The sequence below is a fragment of the Neodiprion pinetum genome, chromosome 1 (assembly GCF_021155775.2).
Source record: "Neodiprion pinetum isolate iyNeoPine1 chromosome 1, iyNeoPine1.2, whole genome shotgun sequence".
Classification (NCBI taxonomy): Eukaryota; Metazoa; Arthropoda; class Insecta; order Hymenoptera; family Diprionidae; genus Neodiprion; species Neodiprion pinetum.
Genome location: NC_060232.1, coordinates 9,952,953 through 9,977,388, shown reverse-complemented (window position 1 = coordinate 9,977,388; position 24,436 = coordinate 9,952,953). Strand labels below are relative to the sequence as shown.

The 24,436-nt window shown below is 39.9% G+C and overlaps 1 protein-coding gene and 1 long non-coding RNA gene across 3 annotated transcripts in view; one reads left to right on the top strand and one right to left on the bottom strand.

Moving 5' to 3' along the window:
* Positions 1–24,436, bottom strand: part of LOC138190342 (CCR4-NOT transcription complex subunit 6) — a 319,292-nt gene that overhangs the window by 209,657 nt on the left and 85,199 nt on the right. The gene's annotated exons all lie outside the window — the stretch shown is intronic.
* Positions 8,351–9,182, top strand: LOC124224966 (uncharacterized). Its single transcript, XR_006884960.1, has 3 exons — positions 8,351–8,515; positions 8,688–8,879; positions 8,954–9,182. It is a non-coding gene; the product is annotated as an uncharacterized lncRNA (long non-coding RNA).

Genomic DNA, 24,436 nt, shown 5'->3' with positions numbered 1-24,436 from the left:
ATAATTTGTCAGGTATATAGCGGGATTGTTAGAAAATTTTACATTATAAATTCACTGATGAATTTACGGATATGTAAAATAGATATTTACTGGAACACTAGCATACGATTATATATAAATATATATATATATATATATTTGGAACATATTTCAGGCGATGACATAAGTAAATTAAATGAAGGTAGTATGGAAGGAAGAGGAAAATATCATGCTACTTTTTGAATTTTATGAAGCTGACAACTTCGACAATGTGTTTCTAGAAACAATCGTTTTTTCATAACTTTCAGATTTACTGAAATTCAGTAAACCGTTAAAATGCACAAAATCGTACTATTTTTAAAATTTGAACTTTATTACAACTACTATGATATTACTAATATTTTCTTGCTTTCCAAACTCACCTTTAAATTATCTTCCATTACGCTAACATAATTAACTTCGAAATTGTTAAAAGTTGCACTATTGAATTGTAAAATATATTATTCGTAAACAGAATACGAATGCAGTTCAGCCCCCGTAAATTTTAATGATACTATAAAATAATCATTGGGATGATTGATTCCTGACTTGCATATACTCGAGTCTCGCTTTCCAGATAACATTGTAGAAGTACTAATTTGAAAATGTTACAATTAACGTACAGAGTTGTTCACACGACATTGCGTGACGTTTTCAATAACGTTGCTTTTTCCAACATTCGAGGCATCATTTACCGAGAGGGTATGATGAGATTATCTTCTCGTTTGCCGTCTATTTGATTACCTACGTACCTGAAGAAATAAATAAATAAATGGAACAAAAACCAAGAGAAAAAACTTAGGTAATAAGTAGGACATCAGAGAATGAATTACTTCGATACAGCGGCTGGTGCGCGGCACGATTCTTATGGGTGGTGAAACAAGTTACAGGTAGAGGTATTCGCCAGGAACGACGAACGACGAGCGTGCATTTCAACTTCAACCCGTTTGCGCCAAGTGCATATGGCACAAGGTACAGCATAGATATGTACATATTTTACTTCTCATTTGAATACTCGCAACAAGGACCGGTCTCCGCCCTATTTATTGATTGCCTTTCGACATTTTATGACGCAACTACTGATAGGATTTGACTTCGACGTACGTACCGCGTATCGACCTACCCACACTTGAAGCTTGGCTCACATTCGCTTCTACACATGTCCGAACATATCAGGGATAATGCCGTGTCAACTTGGGCGTCGCTTCTAAGCTCTGAACTTTTGGTCAAGGCTTAAAAATCACGCCATTTGATAAATCGAGGTCATCCTTTATCGAGGCAGGGTAGTGAAAAAATATCATGATGAAGATACCTTATGTGTAGGGTAAAAAAAAAAAGAGCGGTACAGAAAGGACGCGAGCTTGTTCTTTACATTTTTATAAAGACGTATGTTCCAAATTGTTGCAAAAGTTCCAAGGCGTTGATTATTGTTATGTGTTTTGGGTTCCAAGAGAATTCTCAACATATATATTATCGGCGATGCCAAGCGTTGTTAACGTCGGAACAGAAATATTTCGATGACATTTATGACATAAGGGATCGACATCAAATTTTGATGAACGCCATCGTGGCAAACCAATCCACTCACAGTACCGCTATCCCTTGTATAAATTTCTACCGACGTTGCTACATTTTACGAGCCCACAAACGCAAACGTAGCATGTTCACGCATCCAGCGATGCGTATCGTTAGTTTGATATTTTTTAGATTAAAACACGGCGCAAAATTGCAAACAGTTGAATATAACGAGTTAAATATACTGTTACAAAACGACAATTTGACTCGAAAATAGTTACATCAGTTGAAAAATGATTCATACATTTTTTCAGAAAATATAGGCATGCGTTACGAAGCTTTTTATTGGAATCCAACTACTCTGGATAAACTTGAGAGTTTGGATAGAGTGACGCCGGTACAGGAAAGTCATATGCTATTGAAAGACATGCAAATTTTTAATCTCTGTCAAAATCTTTTATGATAATAGTCGAGTTTGATTTCATTATCGATTCATTGATTTTTCCGAACACGTGTACGAAACGTTAACCACATAGTAAGCTTGTAGGTAAGCTGAGCAAGTCTTCTTCGGATGTTTTAAATCACGGTCAGAAAATTTGTATATGTAACCTAAAACAGTCGATCCGTTACAATCAACTACAGTTACATGTGAAAATTGAAAAGCTATTCGACGTGAATTGAAATGCCAATTGTAGAGTATACGATTTGAGTGCCTAAAGCTCCAGAGCACGTTGCACAAGTAAAATGAAAAAAAAAAGAATTATCAATTGAAAAGTAAAAAAAGAAGCATTACAACCAGCCCTGAAAGTGAGAAAATTTGAAAGCATCTCGCGTAGTTGGTTAGACATGTCCGCAACACCTCGGTTCTACTAATTATTCGGCTTTAGTTCAGACCTTTAGTTCAGAGAAGTTTCTCGCCTCTTCCCCGTTTCCACTCCTCTGAACTTCTCGTCTCCTCGTCTTCTCATCGTCTTCTCCTCGTCTTCTCCTCGACGCCCCGTCTCGGTGTCGCATGCTACGGTCGCGAGCAGCAAGAAGGCCAACCGTCGACGACGACCCCAAAGAATTCTGGTGAATCCGAAGTTTCACCTCTGACTGTAGAAGATATCCGATACCGCTGAATGGGGTAAAAGTATTTCGAAAGTATTTAGAACCATTGCTATGTGGAATATACGAAATCGGGACTATGATGAGGTTTCTACGCAGTATGTAGCTACGACTCGAAGCATTCGAAGTCAAGTTTTGGGTTTTGGGTATTGGACCAAACTTTTCGAACTTCGTTCAGCCCCGGCGGGTAATTAAAGAAACGCCAAGAAAACGTGCCGTCCTCCATTCGAGCCAAACTCTGTCTTCGTCTTCAACGTCGGAATTGAGAATCGTTCGACTCGCGCGAGCTGGTTGCAGCCTCGTTTTTTCTACCAATGAGCCAGTTTTTGCTCGATCAATACCGTCGCAGGATTACTGGCTATAAAACATCCGGTTGACACGCCACTTTTTGCGCTCGTCGGCACTGTGCTCGCTGTTGTTGTCGTGACGCCACCCGCAGCCTCCGATGGCAGATGCTCCCGTACAAGTTCTAACAAGTAAAGCATAATGTCAACTTCGCGCTTTTCCCAGCGCTGACAGCCCGAAGGCTTTCGAGGTACGAGAATAACCTTTAACCTTCAGAGGGCCGGCATTTTTCCCTTGAAATTCGATATTTTTTAGAGGTATTATTTGTGTATATAAATAGTCAGCACGTCCGGTGGAGTTTCCGAGTTATCTGTTGACTCCGAAAAGAGCCAGGCTGGCTCTCTAAAGATTGAATCAGAAAACGGTAGCAATAGTCATGTACGTATGTAATAATATTACAACTGCGCAAAGGGTTTTGCAGTGGTCTTTTTTAAATCGTCCTTAAACTTTCGACAGATGCCTGAAAGAATATTAGGTATGTGTTTTTGACGAGAGTGTGCGTGACGTTTTAGTCAAGTTTCGAAGTAGGTATTTCGTGAACTTTATAAATTATGGAATACGAATACACAGTGCGTCTTTACCATTCCCTAACGATTCTGAAATAGGATTTCAATCTTCTGGTACGACGAAAGCGTCGCAAAGCGAGACGTGAAAAGCGAGACAGTTTTCAATGCAGTTTAAAAGCGGTCGTCTAAGAAATGCCTGAACGCAACAGGAAAACGTGGAAAGGAGATACTCAGAACTTCTACAAAGGAAATCTCCGCATTCAGCTAAGAAATTTTTGTCGCATTATAGGTGCGCAAAATATAAAAGTGGACAGTAATTGAAGTAATCGGTATAGCCGAGGCCAGGACTTGGAATCCAGGTATAGATGAAATATCTTTGAAAGCAAAATACTTTTCTTCGTACTGGTTGATAATCAAGTACTCTTTTGATATCAAAAGCAATGGATACATAATACGCGATTTCAGTAATACGTAGCACAATCGTCGATGGCAGACGATAAAGAAACAGATCCGTGCAGATCCAAGCATTGGTAGTAGTAATTTCGTGTCCCTGAATCCTGTGAAAGTTTTCCTTTTAAAAGTAGGAGTTCCTGGACATGTGCATGATATCAAACTAATCACGATTTCAGTGAACAGCATCGCCCATGACTAAGTAAAACTGTGAGAATACAATAGCTGGTGGATGATCGTAAACTCAGACTGAATATTCTCATGCTGCGAACGCGAACACTGCACCGGCAGTAATTTCTTTGGTGTGATAAAAGTGGAACACTGTATTCACCGGAGTTGCTAAACTACCTCTAAACTTCCACCGAGACTGTTGACGGCATCAAAAGCACGCGGTACCATCTAGAGTTTCATTATAGGTTACGTCTATTTGTGTCAATTGGGTTGGCAGCTGCCTCGCACAATAGGTCAACGCACTGGATCCCTTCTCCAGGAATATTGAACGAGAAGACGTCAGACACAGAGTCCCGGGCAAGTCGGCCTTGCCGTCACTTTGCGAGCTACGTGTGCAAAACTAGGGGATGAGTGAAGCGATGGTTGGCCGAATGGATAGGCTTGTGAAAGGGAGGAAAGACTCTGGAGCTTTTTAAGGAGCTTGGGAGTCTTCAAAGCGTGGATCCGCGCAACGACACACCGACTGAAGAATTTACAGATCCACGAGCTGCTCAACGCAGATGCGAAAGAGGGTGAAGTTAGTGACGTTAACATAACGAACCGTCAAAGAAAAGTTCATTGTTGTCAAATTTTAGAACGACTTTCAGGAAGTTGGCTTTCAAAATTTTGAGTATGTTTTGTTTATTACGGTTTACTAAATTTCAGATAATCCTGAAGTTGCCAAGTAACGATGTTTCCTAAACATGCATTGTTACAGTAACGTTACCAACTTCAACTTTGTTCACCATAGATTCGAGTCCATCAGTGTGAACATGCGCAAGCCTCCTTCCTATATTCCACGATTATGATACGAACGCACAACTCTGTGCCAAGAAACAAACGCTTAAAAAGGCTCCACGAACAAAACGGAAGTATTCAATTTCTCCTCTTGATTGTTATGGGCGAGCGTTTAACGGGATCCGTCATCATCTGGCATTCCACGTGCTTCTCTGTAACGTCCCATTACTTTTTAATGCGAGAACAAAAATTTACGGCGTTTGACACAATCACGTGAGGGATATATGCGATAGATATACGCCTATAAGATGCGATTGTGAACTGTAAACCATTTCAGAGGAAAAAAGGATCGTTGTCATGACTTAGAACGCGAGAATCTACGCGTGCCTCAATGATAAACGTTTGACGAAAAACGTTTTTTCAAGGCAATATATCTGAGTATAACAAAAATTTGATCAAGTATGTAGTAGGAGATACACAAATGCACTTGTTTCTTAAGGTTAATTGATTGGACTGTTTTCGATCAAATACTGTTATCCAGGAGCCTATTTTTTACACACGAAATACGTCTAGATCGAACTAGTTTACAGTGATGTAGACAGCAGATTAGATTTCCAAAACATTCGTGCTGCCTGAATAAAAATTAAGAGTAATCAGGAACGTCGATCGACAATGAGCTGAAGCCTGCATGTAGGGTAAGTTTCTCACGCGAAACTTGTCGGTTCTGTATTAGACTGCAAATCTCAGTACATCAACGCGGTTATCTCATAGTCATAAACTTTGGTAGCGTACAACGCTTAGGGTTAGCGTAATTTCCAAGCGTGAGCGAGGCTCGGAACTTGAAAAAAACAATCACGAAGCGCTAAGAATGAGTGAAAAAAGGTGAGAAAACTATGAAAATACGAGGGTTTCTAGATTGACCATTAAAATCGACCAACACATCACGCGTATGTGTACACGTTACTTGTAAATACCACCTGAACTAAGCACATGGAGCGTGGTAAGAAGAGGCGAGGAACACGAGTAAGGCGTAAATGTGCATTGCCAGGAATAGAGGGCTCAGAACTCGACGCGCCGACTCTCGGTTTGTCCAACTAACACCACCGAGCGGTGTTTGAATACGTAAGTAGGCATTAACAAGTTTTAGGGTCACTAAATAATCATGAATAATGCAGCAAGATTCTTGCTGAAGATAGCCCAGTAATTGAAACGGAACAACATTTACTTCATCCGCGTATAGAGTAATTCCCTGTATGTTTCGTTCGGTTTAGGAAATAATCTGCTGTATGTAGTAGAACACTATGTGGCTTCAAAAATGACGACGAAAGATCATCGTGATGTTTCGCTACGCAATAAGAAATGAAAATTAAGGTCACAGTCGAGCTAACTTAAAGCCCCACAGATTTTCGGTCACTTCCGTTTTTCATTGCGAAACAGACCTGTTCATGTCAGGTGACTTCAACAGTTTGTAAACTTGTGCCAACTCGATACGAGGTTTCAGACGATAGTGTAAGAAAGTGTGTTCCGTGTATACAATATATGAATGTGAATAAAATAGATGGAGCCATTCCCTTTCACCGCTTAGGTACCTGTTACGTTCTGAGAACTGGATTATATCCAATGAAAACGCGTGCTACGTTGTATGAAAAAAATTTCATTGAACAAACGTCATGAACAAAGGAATTTGTAGTGGCATTGAGAACACGAATTTTAGTATTGCACTATTAACTTGAGTTCTCACGAAGCTAAATACAGTCAAGTAAGATTAGAACGTGAAGTCATATGAGTTGACTTCAACTCGTTTCAAGTCTTTTGAATTCGTCGAGCCGATTCTAGTCTCCAAACCAGATCGAGAGATCGGATAAGACTGTGCTGCTTGTCTTTTGACTGAACTAAGAGTACGGAAAAAATACCAAAAAGTTATTAAAGAAATGTAACAACAGACCTCCGAAGTATCGCGGCAGTCTCTCTATAATTGTGTAACAGCTCGTCCTGTGAGTGCGTTATGCATTATTACTTGTTACATTTGTCGTCGGTTGTCGTGGTCTTGAGGTTTTTGATATTCTAGCTACACTAGTAATTACGGAAGAGGTCGAGACCCGAGTGAGCTCTGTGACGCTACGGAGTTTGCGTCCAGAACTATGTAATATATGCCCATAGCGTGCCTAATCTACAATTATGTCAGACCGTGGATGGTAGTATTTTCATTTTCTGTACCGGAGTTATTGTATACAAAGAAACCTGTACATATTTTACCAAAAGTATTACGTAATCTTTGGTTGGTACTATTACACGACCGACAATTTTGTCAAGATCATTTTACTTATCCAAGGGCGTCCCTTGTTCTCTCGAAACGAAAACTATTCAAGGACAAATGATATACACATGGTGAACATTGATTCAGAGACGACTAGTTTTTCGACCGAGTCGATTACGTTGGTAACGCAGATTAGGCTGAAAAATTAGCCGTTTCTGAATTAATGTCCACACGTGTACATTGGAGTGCCTCACGAATTCATTAAATCAAATGAAGTAGGTACGGATTATGAAAGACACTGTCGTGATGATTACGTTATTTCCATATAAAATACACTTTTCAACCCATGGTGGACAGTTGGTTCATTCATGGACTGTTTCAAGGACACGATACGAGTTGCAAGCTGGCAATATAAATTCTCAGCGAGCATTTGACTAACAACTGAAGCGGAAGCAGCATGCAACGCGGGCAGGTCATAGGTTGCAAGAAACAATGACTTTCAGTAACGCCACTAGCGTTCGCAAGCTGTGTATCCATTGCGAAATCGCGTGTATTTGTATAAAGTAGCGTGATCTAGAAAGCTGCATTCATGCATTCTCAAATTTTCCCCGATACAATATAATTACGTGATGATAATCGTTGCTCGGTTACCGAATCAATGCCAGCACCGCTATGCTAGATAACACATTTAAGGGATATGTTCTTGATTAGAGCAACCCTCTGAAGAGTACACGTTAGTGGAAGTCAACAGTTTTCTTGAATTGCGACTTAAATATCGAGCAAAATATAAACTGAATCTGAAAAATGGAGCTCGAAACCAAAATTTTCAGCTTCAAAATCGTTTTTGCCTCAGCTTTTTAATCTGAATCTTACGCAAAGTTACAGCGCGCAGCGTTTCAAAGTTGAACATATTTCGGTCAACAACGGGGCGAGGGGGTGTTAATTTTTTCCGCGAGTGTATCATCATCAAGAGTATCTTGCGTTTAATCAACGTTTCCGATAGCGCTGTGGACAGGCTGGTAATTCAACTTGGTTGTTGGCTTTGCGATAGATTTTTCGTTAAGCATCTACTACAGACCTCCCCTTACCCACCTTCGATCTATTAGAAAGTTTCAAGAGTCAGAGGCACGTGATTGAAATTCCATTCGCGTGTCGTTGTAGGCGGCAGATCGTTGTACGCCAGTACCGTAGTTACTACCTTTAGTATAATATACGAGAGACCAGATACACGTCCACTGCTTCTCAGTGAACCTGTATCCCTGTAGTGCCTGTCTCGCAGCCAGCTGCTCCCGCAAACTCGCAAAAGTGTGACTCGAGAGTACGGATTGAGCGTGCAAAACACCTTGGAGCCGTCTCAGTTACGCCGGTGGTAAGATATCCGTGAACTTTGATAAGCTGCTCTTAAGATTCAAGCTAAGGTACCCGAAGGGGAAAAACGTGTTTCCAGAGTAGTAAAAACGCCGAGTGTCAGGTTATTGGCATTAATGAAATACTGGTACAACGAACTTTATCGCGACATATTAATCCCACTACATTTTCAGGGTAACACACAGTATTGAACAAGCTGAGTCAACGCGTTCATCGTTCGTTCAACGAACATTCTTCTCTGCATACACGCAGGAGGCGTGAAAGTAGCGGTGAATTGATTAAACTTGCACGGTTTAATGAATCGTTGCCATCTTGACGATCAATTTGCGAACGAGGATTCACCTTCGTCTAGGTTTACCTTGCTCGTACGCCAATAATCTAGAAATATAACGGTACAACTGCCATACCCCGCAGGTATACTTAGGTACTTTCTTTTCAGGCTTCCTGACTCGGTAGTCACATCAAAATTGCAGTCGTTGTTGCTGTACGAGCGAACACAGACATGCACGCTCATGAGCAGGTTTATTTGAAGTACGCAAGGCGCAGCCGATAGCCCAAGGGGCAGTTTTGTCCTCGAATAACGTGCCGCCCCTCCCAGGTAGACGCTCACCTCGATATTCCTGGAGTACACCACGTGTATTGTGTATGTAGCACGACTCGATCGGATTTAATTATTAACGCCTGGGTTTGTGCTCTACGTATGGATGGCGGTTCGTTATTACCGCTCGTAAGTGATCAGCGCTATAATTACGTGCCGTAAATCAATGAGGGGGAGGAGGGGGAGAGAGAGCTGATTGAAAAGTCCCGATAAATCAAAGGGCCAGAGAGCGTACGCTGCCGGCTTCTAGCTGCTGTTGCTGCTACCGTTGACCGATGGCATTAGTACGACATTTCGACGTGGAAATTTGTATGACAAGAATCGCATGAACCGGTTATAGGCAGCCAACTGGGCATGTCTCGAACCTTGGTGACTCTGCGTTGTTTTATTGTTACACAGAGCAGCCCTGTATAAACAAACTTTGCGTGGAATCTGCTGCATTACTTTTTTTGTACTGAAAAAAACACGTAGTGTGAAAATTCTTTCGGAAAGGTACGAAGAAGGTTTAGGCGATGATCGAAATCAATTGTGGATTCCAGAGTAAAAGAAAAGATGGATTCAACTGAGGTGGAATTTCTTTTAAAATGACTTGTGAATTTCCTTGGATATGACGATTTTTCACAGCCTTTAAGAAAAACAATATACTTGCTATGGTAGCAATGGATTGTTTTTTGGTTAGTGTGCGGTTCTCAAATTGTCTTGCAACGTCGCCTCAAGGCGTTTATGCGTGACCGGTCTGCGAGATGACGAAAAGTTAGAGCAAACGAGATATCTATATGTAACGCACTACCAGTCAATAAATGTTGTTTCAATAGTAACCAGGCTACTTATTCAATATGAACTAACACAACAATTAGCAATGCGAATATATTTTTTTCATCTAAATAATCTCATTTCCAATACACAATTATACATCCCTAACGTAACTTATTAGGTGTCAAATGAACTTTCGCAAAAATAATAACTTCTGTCAAGTTCACACTCTTATCGGTACGACCAAAAGTAGCAAAATCGATTCCTGAGAGATATCAAGATGGAAATACGCGGGGACGCTCAAGCTCAGTAGTAATATTTCACGAGGTTGAAGTTAGTAGCGTTACCGTAACGAAACATTGAGAAACATGCCTATTTTTTTATTTTTACAATGATTTTGAAGAAACAAAGATTTCCAAATATGATCAGATGATGTTTTGTTTTATTACGGTTTGCGGAATTTCAAAAAGTTCCAAAATCAAGAAATAATAGTTTTTCCTCAGCATGAATCGTTACGATGACTTTACTAACTTCGACATGATAATATTTCGGAAGGGTACAATTTTAATCAATGTACAGACTACTGAATAATAAGTAAGCTTTTTTTTAATCATGATAATAGCAAATTCCATAGTTTTATCAAGGCTTTAGTCATATGTTTGCCCATGATCGGCCATGTGAACTATTGTAATTTATATATTCTGATTTCAATACGTTCTCAGAATTGAGTCCCTCAATATAATTGTACTACTTAAATAGTCCTTCGTTACAGCTCCAACAGAATTTTCGTACGAGAGAATGATATTTCATAGGAAGAGAGAGAGAGAGATGGTAAAGAAGACTTCTACCAAGACGGGTAAAAGCTCAGCGTTAGATAGGCCTTTCCGATTTTCGTTCATTTGATTGAGTTTGAGGAACTGAGAGAAAACAGCACAATAAGCTCGACTTCGGCTGTCTGCTTTTCTTGCTGCTGAATATCATGATACGCCTGATAGCGAAAGGCTTCCGCAATGATTTTATTCAACTTTAAAATCAGGATAACGGTAATTGAGATCGAGGCTAAGGTTAAGGTTGAAACGCACAGTGCGAGTTTGGGCGCTCATTGTAATGCATGGAACTCGTGGGGCGGTGATTGCGGGCTTCATCCAATTGATCGAGTTGGTATATCACAAAGGGATTTCATCACGACGTCACTCGGTTACGGACAACTAGCGATCTTATCTCTCTTCAATCGGGTTTTGGAGTTTAAATAGCAGCGTCCTACCAGACCAACAATGGTTAGAAACTCAAACGGTCGACTCTGCGCCCAGAGAAGCATGTATTTTTGCGCAACCACGGCCAGGCGAGCTCAAGTATAGACATAAACGGGATGAATTATTGCGAAAGGATCGCGGCAGACACGACCATTGAGAATGAGAACTAGCCCACCAATTATCCTTACAATTACTAGTAACTGAACACTGAACGTCGAACGAACTGCGCACAGAGACGAAACCAAATTCACCTTCTTTTGTGTGATAGCCATAGTCATAATGATGCACAGTAATCCAATTATTTTTGACAGTCGGCATCTGGTTTCGGAAAATTTCGAAACCTGTAACCCAAAACTTGCAAATCTATACCGATTACTAACGAACGAGTTCGGATTACAGAAATGAAAAATTTCCAAAATGGTTGTAACATTCAAGTTACGATTTAGATTGTAGTCTATTACGGGTGGTAATTGCAACAGAAATGAATCGTTCCTGATGGTGTGGCAGAAAAATCAAGCTGCTTTGTAATATGATTGCTTTGAAATCAAGGGTGTGTTCGCTTGTTGAAATCGCAAACTACTTTTGAAAACAGTCACTGTAAAGTCGCTTGAAATCACGGATAATCCCGTGAAATCGCGTGAAATTATTTGAAATCATGCGTGATCGATTAAAATCACGTAAAATCTATTGAAATCGCATAATATCGTACATTTATTTACTTCTTGAAATCGTAAACTACTTTGGAAAGCAGTAACTTTCGAGTGGCTTGGAATCCCTTGAAATTGCTTATCGCTCGATCTATGAGTGAATACCACTTCGTTTCAAATGTACAAGACCCTGCTTCTAGATTTGCAGCAGACTGATTGTGAAACGAAAGACGGAAATCACTCGAGTAAATCTATCGGAGGCTCGAGCAAAACTTTCTTACTATAGAAAGCATCATTTCCATATACAGAAATTTTCAAAATGACCACATAGTCGGTGTATTATATTTTTCATGCGTCCAATTGTGAGACAACCGTTGTGTTCCAGGCTCTTACGTACATTGACAGAGTTTTCTGCAATATAACAGTGCGATTAGATTCGCGTAAAATTTTCATAGTCTCTAAATTACATACCAATACGTACGTCTGCAACGATGTCACGATGAACATACATGAACATACATGTCAGGTGAATGAATAAATGATCGAAAAGTGAAGACGCGAAATTTGACCAATGTTTCGAAGGAGGCATCCGTGCAAAGCGCCTCGCGGAGTCGGCATTTATGACACGGTACATAATTAATGTTAGTAGGTTTGAATAATGCAGACGGCTCACGCGGGAGCAATTCATCCGGACGTCGGTACGCGTGTCATTGTATGGCCTAATAAAGTAGGTAAAGCAATTACCTTTGCCAGCGACGAAGACTCGCCGCGACTCGTTGGCCGTGAACATCCAATGAGTACACACGTTATAAATGTACGTGTCCGTTTATGTAGAACGCCGCGTATAGAGAGGGGGGCGCTAACTCCCACCTGGCTATTGGTGGCGATACTGTTCGAGCGGCTTTCTGCCCATTTACAATACATGTGTGCTAATTTTCAATCGCAGGTTGAATTCTCTCGCCCTATTTTTCGATTAATTCAGGTATGCCTCGTCGCAAACGAGTACAAGCTTTGAAAAACCTGTAGCGAATAATTGGGTTACAGGAATAACATCGATATGTAGAAACGCGATAAGATAACCGGCTAAAATCAACCCTAGAACGGTGAAGTTATATATTTTTTTATTTTTTTTTTACCTATTTTAGTAACGGGGGTGAAAGAATCCCCCAATCTCATAAATTCCATCTCTCGGGTACATCATATCGTTAAGGGTCCTATGGAGTATCATTTTCTTCATTTTTTGAATAAAGAATCACGTGGGTCAAAAAACTTTTTACGTAAGTTTCAAAAAAGTGTGAATTATGGTCGGTGTCTCAAGTCGAAAACGTAAACTGTTCTCTTGTAGCGGAAAAATTAAATCCACGTTGGGTGTTTTTTCAACTCCCGTTACCGTCCTAGTGTTAATATGAAAAAACTGATTAGAGGTGATAAAATGAGATGAAGAAACCTGATTTATACGGTATTGTCGAGCCGTCGGGATAAGTCAACGCTTCGACCAATTATAAATAGAAATTAAATGCGAGGTACTTGGCAGATCCGTCAGTGTCTCGATTCGTCGTTTGGTGCACGGTTCATTTGAAAATAATGTCGTTGTTCACGAGCATGGTGAGTGAATCATAATTATCCGCCGTGTAACAAGCCATAAAAACACATGCGATTAGAACTCGAACTGTTTTTTATATCTTATATTAGGCACCGCTGCATGCCCAACATAAAAGTTGATTGTTTCACAGAATTGTTGAAGAGAAAAAAAAATATTGTAAAATTTATAGTGCGACCAGTATCACGCGGATGACGACATACGTTTATTATCCTCAGAAAAATTCACGCGACAAAATTTCTGTTGTAAGCAATTCTTACTGGAGGGACTGCCACGTTTTTTATCTTTTTTTTTTTTTTTCTTCGCTGATGTTACTCCAGTTTTTTTCACCGCGACTTTTCGATTTAGTAAATTGGACTATCGATCTAGCAGCTGACAGGATTGCAGCAGTACTTAATCATATTAGAAATTATTCGTAGGATCTTTAACTTATAACATAGAACGGAAGATCGCCGTGATCTAAAACATTGAAAATCTGTTTTTACTACGTTAGTAAAAAAGTGTCTACTTAATGACTATGATCAGAACGTTTTATTTTCAATTACCAACCTCTGCTTCAGTGGAATGCTACGCATATTTCAATGAGATGGCGCGTAAAAAATCGCGGGAAAATTATAAATAATCTGAATATCTCTAACTCCACATCGGCATTAGAACGAAAATAGCCAACGCAGAGACGCGGCAGCAGTAAACTAAGTAACAAAGACCTCGGAGGCGGGCATAGTTGCATGTGTGGAAATTGAAGCGTGGAATTGCTCAAGCAGAAGTTACAGAGGTAAATGAAAGCAAGGAGAATGTCCTCGCGAGGTTAGCTACGCTCCATTAATTTTATTACAAACGAGTCATGCGTGCAAGCTCTCTTCATCTCAATCGATACCGAAGAGCTGTTGTTCTTACGGTTGTGTGGAACGGCCAATACATAGTTATACAAACCCATTGTTTATATTTCGTTGAAAAACGAAAATGAAACCGTAGCCATCGGCGTAGTTGCCAGTTTTCAGAAAGACTTTCATTTTTTTTTTTTTTTTTCCTTCTCTTTCTTACAGATCCATTGATGACGACTCGTTTCATTCTTCAGCACAATCATGAACACTCTCTCTCTCCAAAGTTGAACAAAACTTTGCCTACGGAAGTTCTGACAGTGAGTAAACGTCTCCCGTCGTCTCACCGACTAGTGCTGAAGCTTTTCGAATAGTTTTCAGCTACTTCCACCGCAGAAAGTACCCGGTTACTTCCGACGGAGTGACGTGGAACTATTTATCCTGCAAAATTTCAGTTCACCGACAATAAGAAGACTCGATCAATAAGTATGACGAAGCTGACACTTCTTTCGCTAGTTGAGTCCAAATACAAGAAAATAATTTGGCAGATTGATCAGGAAATAGCGATTTTTGCCTGAATCTAATCGACGTTACCATGCTGATATTTCAACAGCTCAATTCAACCTTCATTTGCATTTTCATAATATCGTTATGTAGTCGCTTAGCAGTTGACGGAAGTCTTTCGTACATAGATCAGTCAAGGGTTTTTTTTGTTTTCGAGTGTACCTACAATAATATCATTCGTCATGAGGACGGCATTGAGTTGTCGGAAAACATACTACCTATGATACGGGGCGTTGTGAAAGAGACATGGGTTTAGAAATGATTCGAAGGTTCATTCCTAATCGCAGTCCGTTCGTCACGGCAGAAATTACGTACAGCGAGCAAGAGCGTACGAATGAATACTTTCAGAGACTCGGGCATGCGCGTGAAATGCTCGCGAAATGCGTGTAAATCGTGTAATCTGAAAGTGACGTATCAACGGCAATCGGTAGGGGCGCGCTTGTTTGCAGGCAAAAAGCGGGGCGGACTGATTAATGGCCGGCGATGTCCATTATTCATCACATTAACCTGTAGCAAGTCATGAAAACGTGTCGTTTTGCATCAAGTGTGGAATCAATCGCTCTCCGGCGCACACGCGGCCGGCATTGCCTAATACAGACTGCGTTAAATGAACATGGGATGCAGGTTTGAGGTCGTGAATATACAGAGTGCCGACTACGCGAGCAGCATATAATAATATCCTCGTACATGGACCATACAAAGTTTTTGTCCGTATTGACAGTACGATTTTCTGCCGCGTACGTGAATGACGTTGTAGGGAACTTTGAATTTGTTGGTTTACTTAGTTGGAATGTTAATTAACAACCGTGATTGCAAGAAATTGACCGAAACGTATGACGATGAGTCAAATGTTCGCGTAGCGACAGAAAATGAGAAACTAGTTTCGAACTTTTACTTATGAGAAAGTGTAAAATTTTTTAATAATTGAAGAAAAAAGAAAAACATGGAGTCAACGAACGAGAAAAAATCCCAAGAAAAAATCAAAGAAGTAATGAGACTTATAAATTCATAGCTAACTTGTAACTAATAACGTAACAATGCCAAATAATTGAGCGATTTACTGGCTAAATGTGAAATGCAGAACTGTACTAAAACTAATCACGTATGATTATGAAAAAAAAAAAAAAACATACAATGCAGGCTATTGGAGAAATAATCTGCCTAATTCCACCATTAATAATTACCAAGGTCTGATCCGCTAAATGCGATACTCTTCACTTGTGTAACATTCGAGAACTAGTGGGGAAATATCATTTTATCAAGGGCCATTCAAGTATTAGCTAACACATTGTTTAAAAATTTTTGCATCCTACTCCTAGTGATAACGATTAGTAACGTTTGCTGATTGTGCCCACTAATGTTTTTTAACGTTAGTTAACGCTTTTTGAAAAATTTTATTGGCAAATCGATTCATTACCTGAGAATAACACATTTGCCATTTATAGTCACATCCTGTTCAATTTATTCCTACTTTATTAAATATTAATTATTATTCATTGTTAATACACATTAACATGTTTTTCAATACATAAATTCATTATTCGTTGAGTATTAAATACATTATACAGTGTCTTTTTTCTTAAATGCATGCAATAAACATTGTATTTGCTAAGATATTATTTTTTAGCAATTCATGCATTTATTAACACATCCTCTTGAGGAAATTTTCTAATTTTTATCCAGCAGGCAGAAAAGTGCACTTTGAGCACGCACTTCGAATTTCCTATGTTAGCTAACGCTTGCTTGGAATGCCTACTACTATCGGGTAACATTTGACAATGATTCTCTGAACGTTAGCTGATACTTGAATAGCCCTTTACGTGAATTAGTGAGGGCCTTTCCTCCGAAGATAGTTTCACGTATGAAAACCGAAAATAAGTTATTTGAGCTTTAGAGGAATTGAGTTCTAACCGAATGACCTTAAAACATTTCTTTTCAACACCTGTTTGAAAAGCTCTATTTTCGAATCCTGTATAGCGTGCGTAAAGTGTACCATTTCCGAAAAGTGCGGTAAAGCAACGTTGGCGCATGCGCACATCTAAAATTCTATATTTTTCACACTAGAGCTTCCTTTGACGCACGCGCACTTTCGAATAACTCAATTTTACGCACAGTGGCATCTTCGGCGATTCTCAAATCAAATTTTCCTTTCCAGTTATTGGAAAAAAATAACAGTACATCTGACCTGTAGGACTGCAGTGCACGTTTGAGTTTATGCTACCTACTATTTTCAATGATGATAAAAATGACGAGTTCATCTGTTTCTTAACAGAATAAGTTCTCGTTGGTATCCTTTTATCGCTAGTATCAATGCAACGCTACGTGAAAGCTTTCAATCGCGGAGTAAGAAATGTCAAAATAGGCTGTAAATATACCTGTTTTTGTAAAGAATTAGCCGACGATTATAATTGTGGAATCCAAGTGAGTCGACATTTCGTAAACAGGATCACTGGTTTGTCTGATAGACAATAAATTACCAATCAAGCGGTTACAATTGTGTTTCGTGTTTCTTTTTGGTTTACCGAAAAAATTAATCTTTCCTTTCCTATAAATTATGCAGACTTGAATGTAGGTCACAGATTTTCCCGAACACGACTACGCATGTGTAATTGAAAACATTTGACAAATCGAACCGTAGGCTGTACTGTAAAGCATCGCGATATTCCATGCCAAGGGAGGAAAAATCTCGTAACCGTGTATACATGTATATATTTTGTCCACACTGCATTATTCAAAAGGCAGAGTGTGCCCGAATAATATCATTCAGCGACAGTGATAAATGGCTGCTTGATATACATATATATATTCATTCATACGCACGCTATTTCTTATCAGGAGACGATATCGCAAACCGAATTGACAAAGAAACCTGTGGCTTTCCACAAAATCGAATTTTTCTTTTTTACCAACGCAGGTTACATTTTGCGTTTCACTTTAAAACAACTTGTCGACTATTCGGATTCTAGAATATAGCTAAAGAATTTTGACATCACCGCGTCGCATTCGACCTGCATTAAGCGATAATAACGTCAAGTGAATTCTGCTGTGCACCTTTTGTTTCCGTGACAAACTGCCCGAGTGAAAAACCGCTTTGCACCGGGAATGCCGACCGTAACGTCAGCGCCGTGACGTGAGCTGCAGAAACGCGAATAGAGTGTAGAGATGGAAACAATGAAAGAGCGAGCAGCGAGCAAAGAAAGCGTCGAGCGATGACTGGCTCGCGTATTACGGTGTCGGCACCAGGTTCTTGCATAACCAACAATCAGTGAAGGAAAACAGCTGTTAAGGTGGTTACTTGACGTTGAGGAGTCTTGTCGTTACTGGGATACATCGGGAACTTGTAAGGATATCGTCGGAGTATCCGAGTTGACGGAATCAGATTACGCACTTCAGCTAAACTAATTACACCTGTACACTATATGTTCCAGGTGGGAACCAACTGCACGATCGCTGCATGATCTACAGATTCTAGGTAAGTTCGTGGAAATCGGTATTCTCGATGGAGTTATGGATAATTTGATATCACGTATAAGCGCATAGTAAATTACGGAATACATCCCTCACAAGTACAATGTACAGAGTGAGGGTGTCAAACGTCCATTAAATATCAAATTCCCTAATATTTCCCGATTTTCCAGGACTCATTTCAAACTAACTTCTTAGTCTGAAAGGTTCATTCTTCTAATTTCTGGAATAAAATTTTTCGCATTTTACTCGTGTTTCAAATCGTTGCGGTTTTTCTTGGCCCACCCTGTATATTGCTGCTACTTGGTGTAGAGATAAATTAATCCAGACGACTTTCAGCGGTAAGATCAAAGATTATTTACGACTTGTACAATCCAAATTACACCGCAACGATCTTTTGGCATTTTCATATCTTTATCTGGACTCTGGCTGGTGCTGAATTCCTTTCATACTTCCACCGCAATGTAACCTAAGGTAATCTACCCAAACCAGACAAAATTTAAGTGCATATCAAGAAGATACCCTCGATCTTCCCGAAAATCGTATAAAAACTAGTCGAAAATGTATTCGTCAGTTGAAAATGCCCACGCTAAATATTCAAGGTCTCTCGTCCAAGTCCGTCAAAGCCCCGATGGTTATCAGTGACCCGGTGGCAAGACCATCGCTGGTAGTTATCAGGACCGAGCAGAGACCATCGAGCAAAGTCCTGTGTCAACATTGAATTCGAGAAGTCATACAGACACACATGCCGATCTCCGTGTCCGAATCCACCCCACCCGGAGGCTGTATGAATAATTCAAAGAGGATGAACTGGGCCCGATTTGAGCGAAGCGCTCCGGCGTCTCAGGATTCGATTGATTCCGCGGCGAATATCCGCAGCGGCCGGTTCTGAATATAACTCGTTCACGAATATATATCAGAGATGAATGCGATGATACGCGTTTGGATCGCGGAAAGATTACCAGACGCGATAAGACGAGGCGGCGGCACGCGAGTCGCATCCCAGGAGAAGCTGTTACCTACTTATAAATGTATGTAGGTAGGCTTCTACCTGCTCACTCAACTCGCACGAACGAACGAACGAACGCCGAGGTGCATTTGAACGCGTGAGCGAGGTTGATCACCGGATACACAATCCAGTTTACAGATTAATCCTATAATTAACTGGTTGAGCGCCTACTCGAGTAGTTTTACTACTCGTTGCGTCGAGGTGGGTAGGAGCCACGCCAAGAACCTGGGTCGTGTGGAGCCCTGTTTGCTCTTCCGCTGGGCGTAAGTCGTCTTGTCGGGGCGAGGCGAAAGGGCGCCCACGCACAAACCGCCCTCATTAGTATGGCTAGTTTGCGGCGTCCGAAACGCGATTTCATTACCTCGATGATATTCCGGATCCGCTATCGTACGGCATCAGTCCGAATCTCGTCGTTCGTTCGAAAATACCCAGCAACTTTTTTCACGTTTAAATAATAATCTGCTCGCTGATGATTCGATTTTGTTTCAGGCAAATGTCATTTACCGATTTAGGGTGATTAGTTGTGTGGTTAATTAGCTAGCTTCCAAAATTTTTATTTTTGTTTTTTCCAACTATTTGGAATTAGTATTATGGATAGGTTTTTTGCAGTAAGGATCGAAGTATAATATCGACAGTGTTGCGGTATAATATCCCATTACCCATTAACATTTTCGCAGATCACTGATGTGATTACTAAAATATTTATTCAGACAGATAAAGCCAAAATGACCGTATATATTATAGACGGTCATTTATACTTTATTTATACGTGTCTGGTTTGGTTCCTTGCAATTTTTAACCGGTTATTCGAAACGAATTTATGTTTAATTAGGTATTGCGAAAGATAAGAATGTAAGTGGAACTTTAGAGTCAAAAAGTAGACGGCAATTCATAGATTGCCTTTCACGAATGGCTTTAAATCCCTTAAACAACAGACAGGAATATTGTACACTTTTGTATCCGGTTCCTGCATTTTCAATTTCTTGCCCCAGAGATGCCGATACTGTACCTCATATAGTCGACTTTATGACGCTACAAGATAATCGGTTATTAGCAAAAAGTTGACTAAACTTGTTCACATACTGAACTTGTAAGCCGCTTGAGTAAAACAGCATCTTTCAAAATCCTAAGATCAATATATAATATTAAATTGAAAAAATTTGTAGAACTAATAGTTTTTTCTTTTTGTTTAAAAAAAAAATAAAAATATTACTAAAACTGACTACTTACCAGCACCTCCAGTGACCTAACATCTCGATTGAATTGATTGCTTACCTGAAAATAAATAATTCATTTTCAACCCCTGCAATTTGTGAACAGTGGAAACATATTTTCATATTCAAGTGTAAACTGAATACACGATAAATCGAATATCAGGAACTAAATTGGTTACTACAATCTCATGGATGATAAAACCCCAAACGCCAAGTAAAATCTGTCCACCCTATACAGACTACGGTGTGCTTCCTTTCAGAAAACGAATCAAGTAAGATTCACAAAATAATAATTAACAATTCATAAATCGCATGATCTATTTACTTGGAATGCAAGCGGCAATATGACAATCAAAACATGCTTACAGTATTCTATATTTCTTAAACGAAGCGTCTACTCCTCGTCTGCTTTGAAATACGGTTGAATTCACGTTATGCGATTGGAAAATTCACGACCACAACTTCAGAGAGAAAGCGTAAATGCTAAGCCTCGAAGCTGTCTTGAAATTATATATCAAGATGATTCTAACGTCTTAAATTAAAAACAAGAATCACATAAAATTTTCACTCCTAGCGAATAGTTACCCGGAATCGAGAGGATAGCAGTTTTAAAAAGCCGGCTAGGCATTACGCAAAATTGTGAAAACAATGAAATAGCAACGTCTCTGTAACCGGCGGTGCATGGACTGCGTCCATTTCTCATGAAATAATACTATTACCCAATGTAACCTTAATCGTTTTCGCTAAGGTCGTCGTTCCATCGTCGCGACGACGTATAACAAGACCAGACGCAAAAGTACGTTCGTTACGCAACTTGTAACATTAAATTAACAAGCAGTATAAGTACGGAAAAAATATTCACGCAAAGATGCACGATGTTTGGCCAGTCCATAATTCAAGATAACGTGAGTATAGTGACAACGGAAGTGAAATGAAACAAATTTTCGCATCAATCGGGAATAGACCTTAATCAAAAACATAAAATAACAGCAAATTCCCGATTCATACTACAAAATTATATAAAAATTTCTCCCGGAATAGCTCGTTTTGAATTAGCACGAGTCAAGCTGGGTAATAAGAAGGCACAATCGAGCCGAGGATACAGGACTGCATCTGAAACGGGTTTGTTATAATTATGACCACATTGCGTTGATTAACCCATGCGAATAGAGAGAGTAAAGCACGGTGCACAACAACGTTTGCAAATTAGTTAGAAAATGCGTAGGCGGATATGTAGGCAGGCATTGCTGTACCTGCAGGTGCTCGTGGTGTACACGCACACACACACATATATACTGTACACACTCTAATTGTCAAAGCCAGACTACCCAGCTGGTATAACAGCCGCTACGGTTCCCAGCTGACAGTAAACTACCAGCACCAAACGTACCCAGTGCTTGCGCCCCGAGAGAGTGACTGCTGGCACCGTAATTGTTACAACGTCGGGAGGCTCATCTTTTTCTACCTTTTTGGCGAACAATTTAGTCAGTGACTTCCAACACCGGGATTCCCTAAAGTTCCCCCCCGCCGTAGCGTTTGCGTTACCTTTCGGTGTAACGCTGTGCGAAATTTTCGAAAATATATTTATACGACACCAAGGAATGAAAATCAGACCAACGGGTTGAACTCGAGTTGTAAACTCTTCGCCCTTTGCCGAACCCATGACGGGAGATCTCGGATCAGCATTCGTCGTTTTACAAGGCGCAACGTCGCCGATGCGTAACTTCTACAGAGAAATTGATTTCACCTCTCGTCTGAATGAATATTGTTGAAGTGGCGCAAATACTGGTGAACTGCTTTCCTTACAACAAGGAAAAGATACCTCGACGGCGTACCAACGACGGGGTGGATGCAGTTTACAATTCAGATATATCTGATAAGATGCAATTGTAAACGTGGGTTAGCAAAAAAAAAAAAAACAATGAGAAATACAAAACAGCAGCACTAGACAAAATACGTTGAGAAACAGCATCGCGTTGCTAGCCTACAAATAGCAAGCCAAAGTATTCTCTCATTGCCTTGCGATAAAGCCAAGAGAAGTTCAATGCTCAGGATTTTCAAGAAATGGGATTGTCTTTCTTTTAAGAGCGATAAGTGTATTGGTAAACAAATAAAGGTAGACGTAATGACCATTATTCCATAATGAGAACTATCGTAAGCTTTAAACAAGTACTATCTTAGCAAAGTAAGGAATCTATCTCTGAAATCTCTCAAGAATTTAAAATGAAAATAGTAATGCTATTGCGATACACTTCGCTTTCCCTGAAGTGTGAAATTCACTTTTCGTGCCTATGTGTCGAACAGTAAAAACGATGAAACATTCCAAAATTGTGGTCAGTGACTTGTGATATTTTCAAAAATGATGTCAGTTTTTGAGCGGCAGTCAACACAAAGAAATCACTTTAGAAAGTATGCTCATCTGTTCAACTTTTCCCCGATATCTTGAAACGGATTAAGTATACTGAATTTCTCGGATTCTTATATTTCTCTGACAGCGAAACACTCTGCTTGTCGTCAACCTTTCACGGTTCCCTGGCATGGAAAACATTCGCAAATGTAACACACATGCAGAAGGCGATTCTAAAGAACCACTACCATGTATGGGAAAAGTCATATTCAGGCAAACATGGATTCAGGTACCAATACTGGATGAGATGTTCAACACACGCACATATGCTGTGCCAGTGATGAATATCACTAAAAGATGTCTACAAGGAATTAGCTATATCTGTAATTCACGTGTCGTACTGTTGAATAGTTCTGAGTAACCACAAGATTAACAATAACCGTTTCGTGTATCTTCATGGCAAGTTAAAAAACTCAAAAACGATTCATCTCATTTAACTACATAAAAGATGTTTCTGTGACTCGAGAAGAATTCGCAACGAACCTTCAGAGCTTCAGGTGCGAAAGCAGTATTTTTCTACTCATGTACACTTGAATAGCAGCTTTTCTTCGGGCGTTGTCGTTTTGAAACGTCAACGACTGTTACGTATTTCATTTCGTAGCATCTCGGGTCTCAGATTTTTACCAAAATATAAAAGCAGCCGTACGGTTACGGAGTAATTTCAATCCTCGAATGTAATTCCGTCAGGAGCTCGCAATTATGAGTTGAAAAATCAAAGAAGAAGGTAGACAGCCAAAGACGAGCGTATTAAAATTATTTTGCAGCCAAGCTGACAACGAGTGACAATCGCCTGCTGTTTCTACATCCCGGGTAAGAGTGGAGACTTGAAATTAAAAATAGAATGGCCTCGAGTCAGCTGTGTACACGAGCATAAAAACCTGGGAAACGATTCGAGCATAATTTCTTTGAATTATCAGCTCCTCGCTTGTTGAACAGAACAAATTCTATGACTGTCAAGCTTTTGTGATAGTTTTCAGCAGGAAGTTCCCAGAACGTTTCTGGTGCTTTGTTCAGCGGTAGAAAACGATCCCCGATGTTACCTCTTGTCGCAAGTACGCGCGCATATCCATTCCAGTCACATGCGTGTATAAACATGGCACGCAGGTGAAACCAACGTTTTAAGTATCAAACGAGGCTCTACTTACACAGTTATCATCGTTTGATACACTAATCGGCAGGGCTCGTTAGCCTGCAGGTTGCATTACTGCAATATACGGGTACAAGTAACAGATCAACAACCTGACATCACAAGAGAATATACAAAATACACAGCGCGTTTTACTCAGTTTTCAAGTTAAATTAAGGTTCTATGATTTTATTGGATCAAATGATGGAAGTAAACACGAGTTTGATCTGCAAATGTTGTTTATACCGTAAATCTCTCTTGAAATCGGCTTTACCAAGCCACGTGGTCACCGCCTGCACCAACACACGCGCAACTTTCACATGCAACGCTTAAAATCAGTTCAAGTAAAATTTATGCATGTATTGATCATACTACTAATACCCCTGCAGTTTCGTAAAGCTGAACAATCTGATATGGATACATACATAATTATTATTTTTCACTGACTAAAAATACAAACTCACT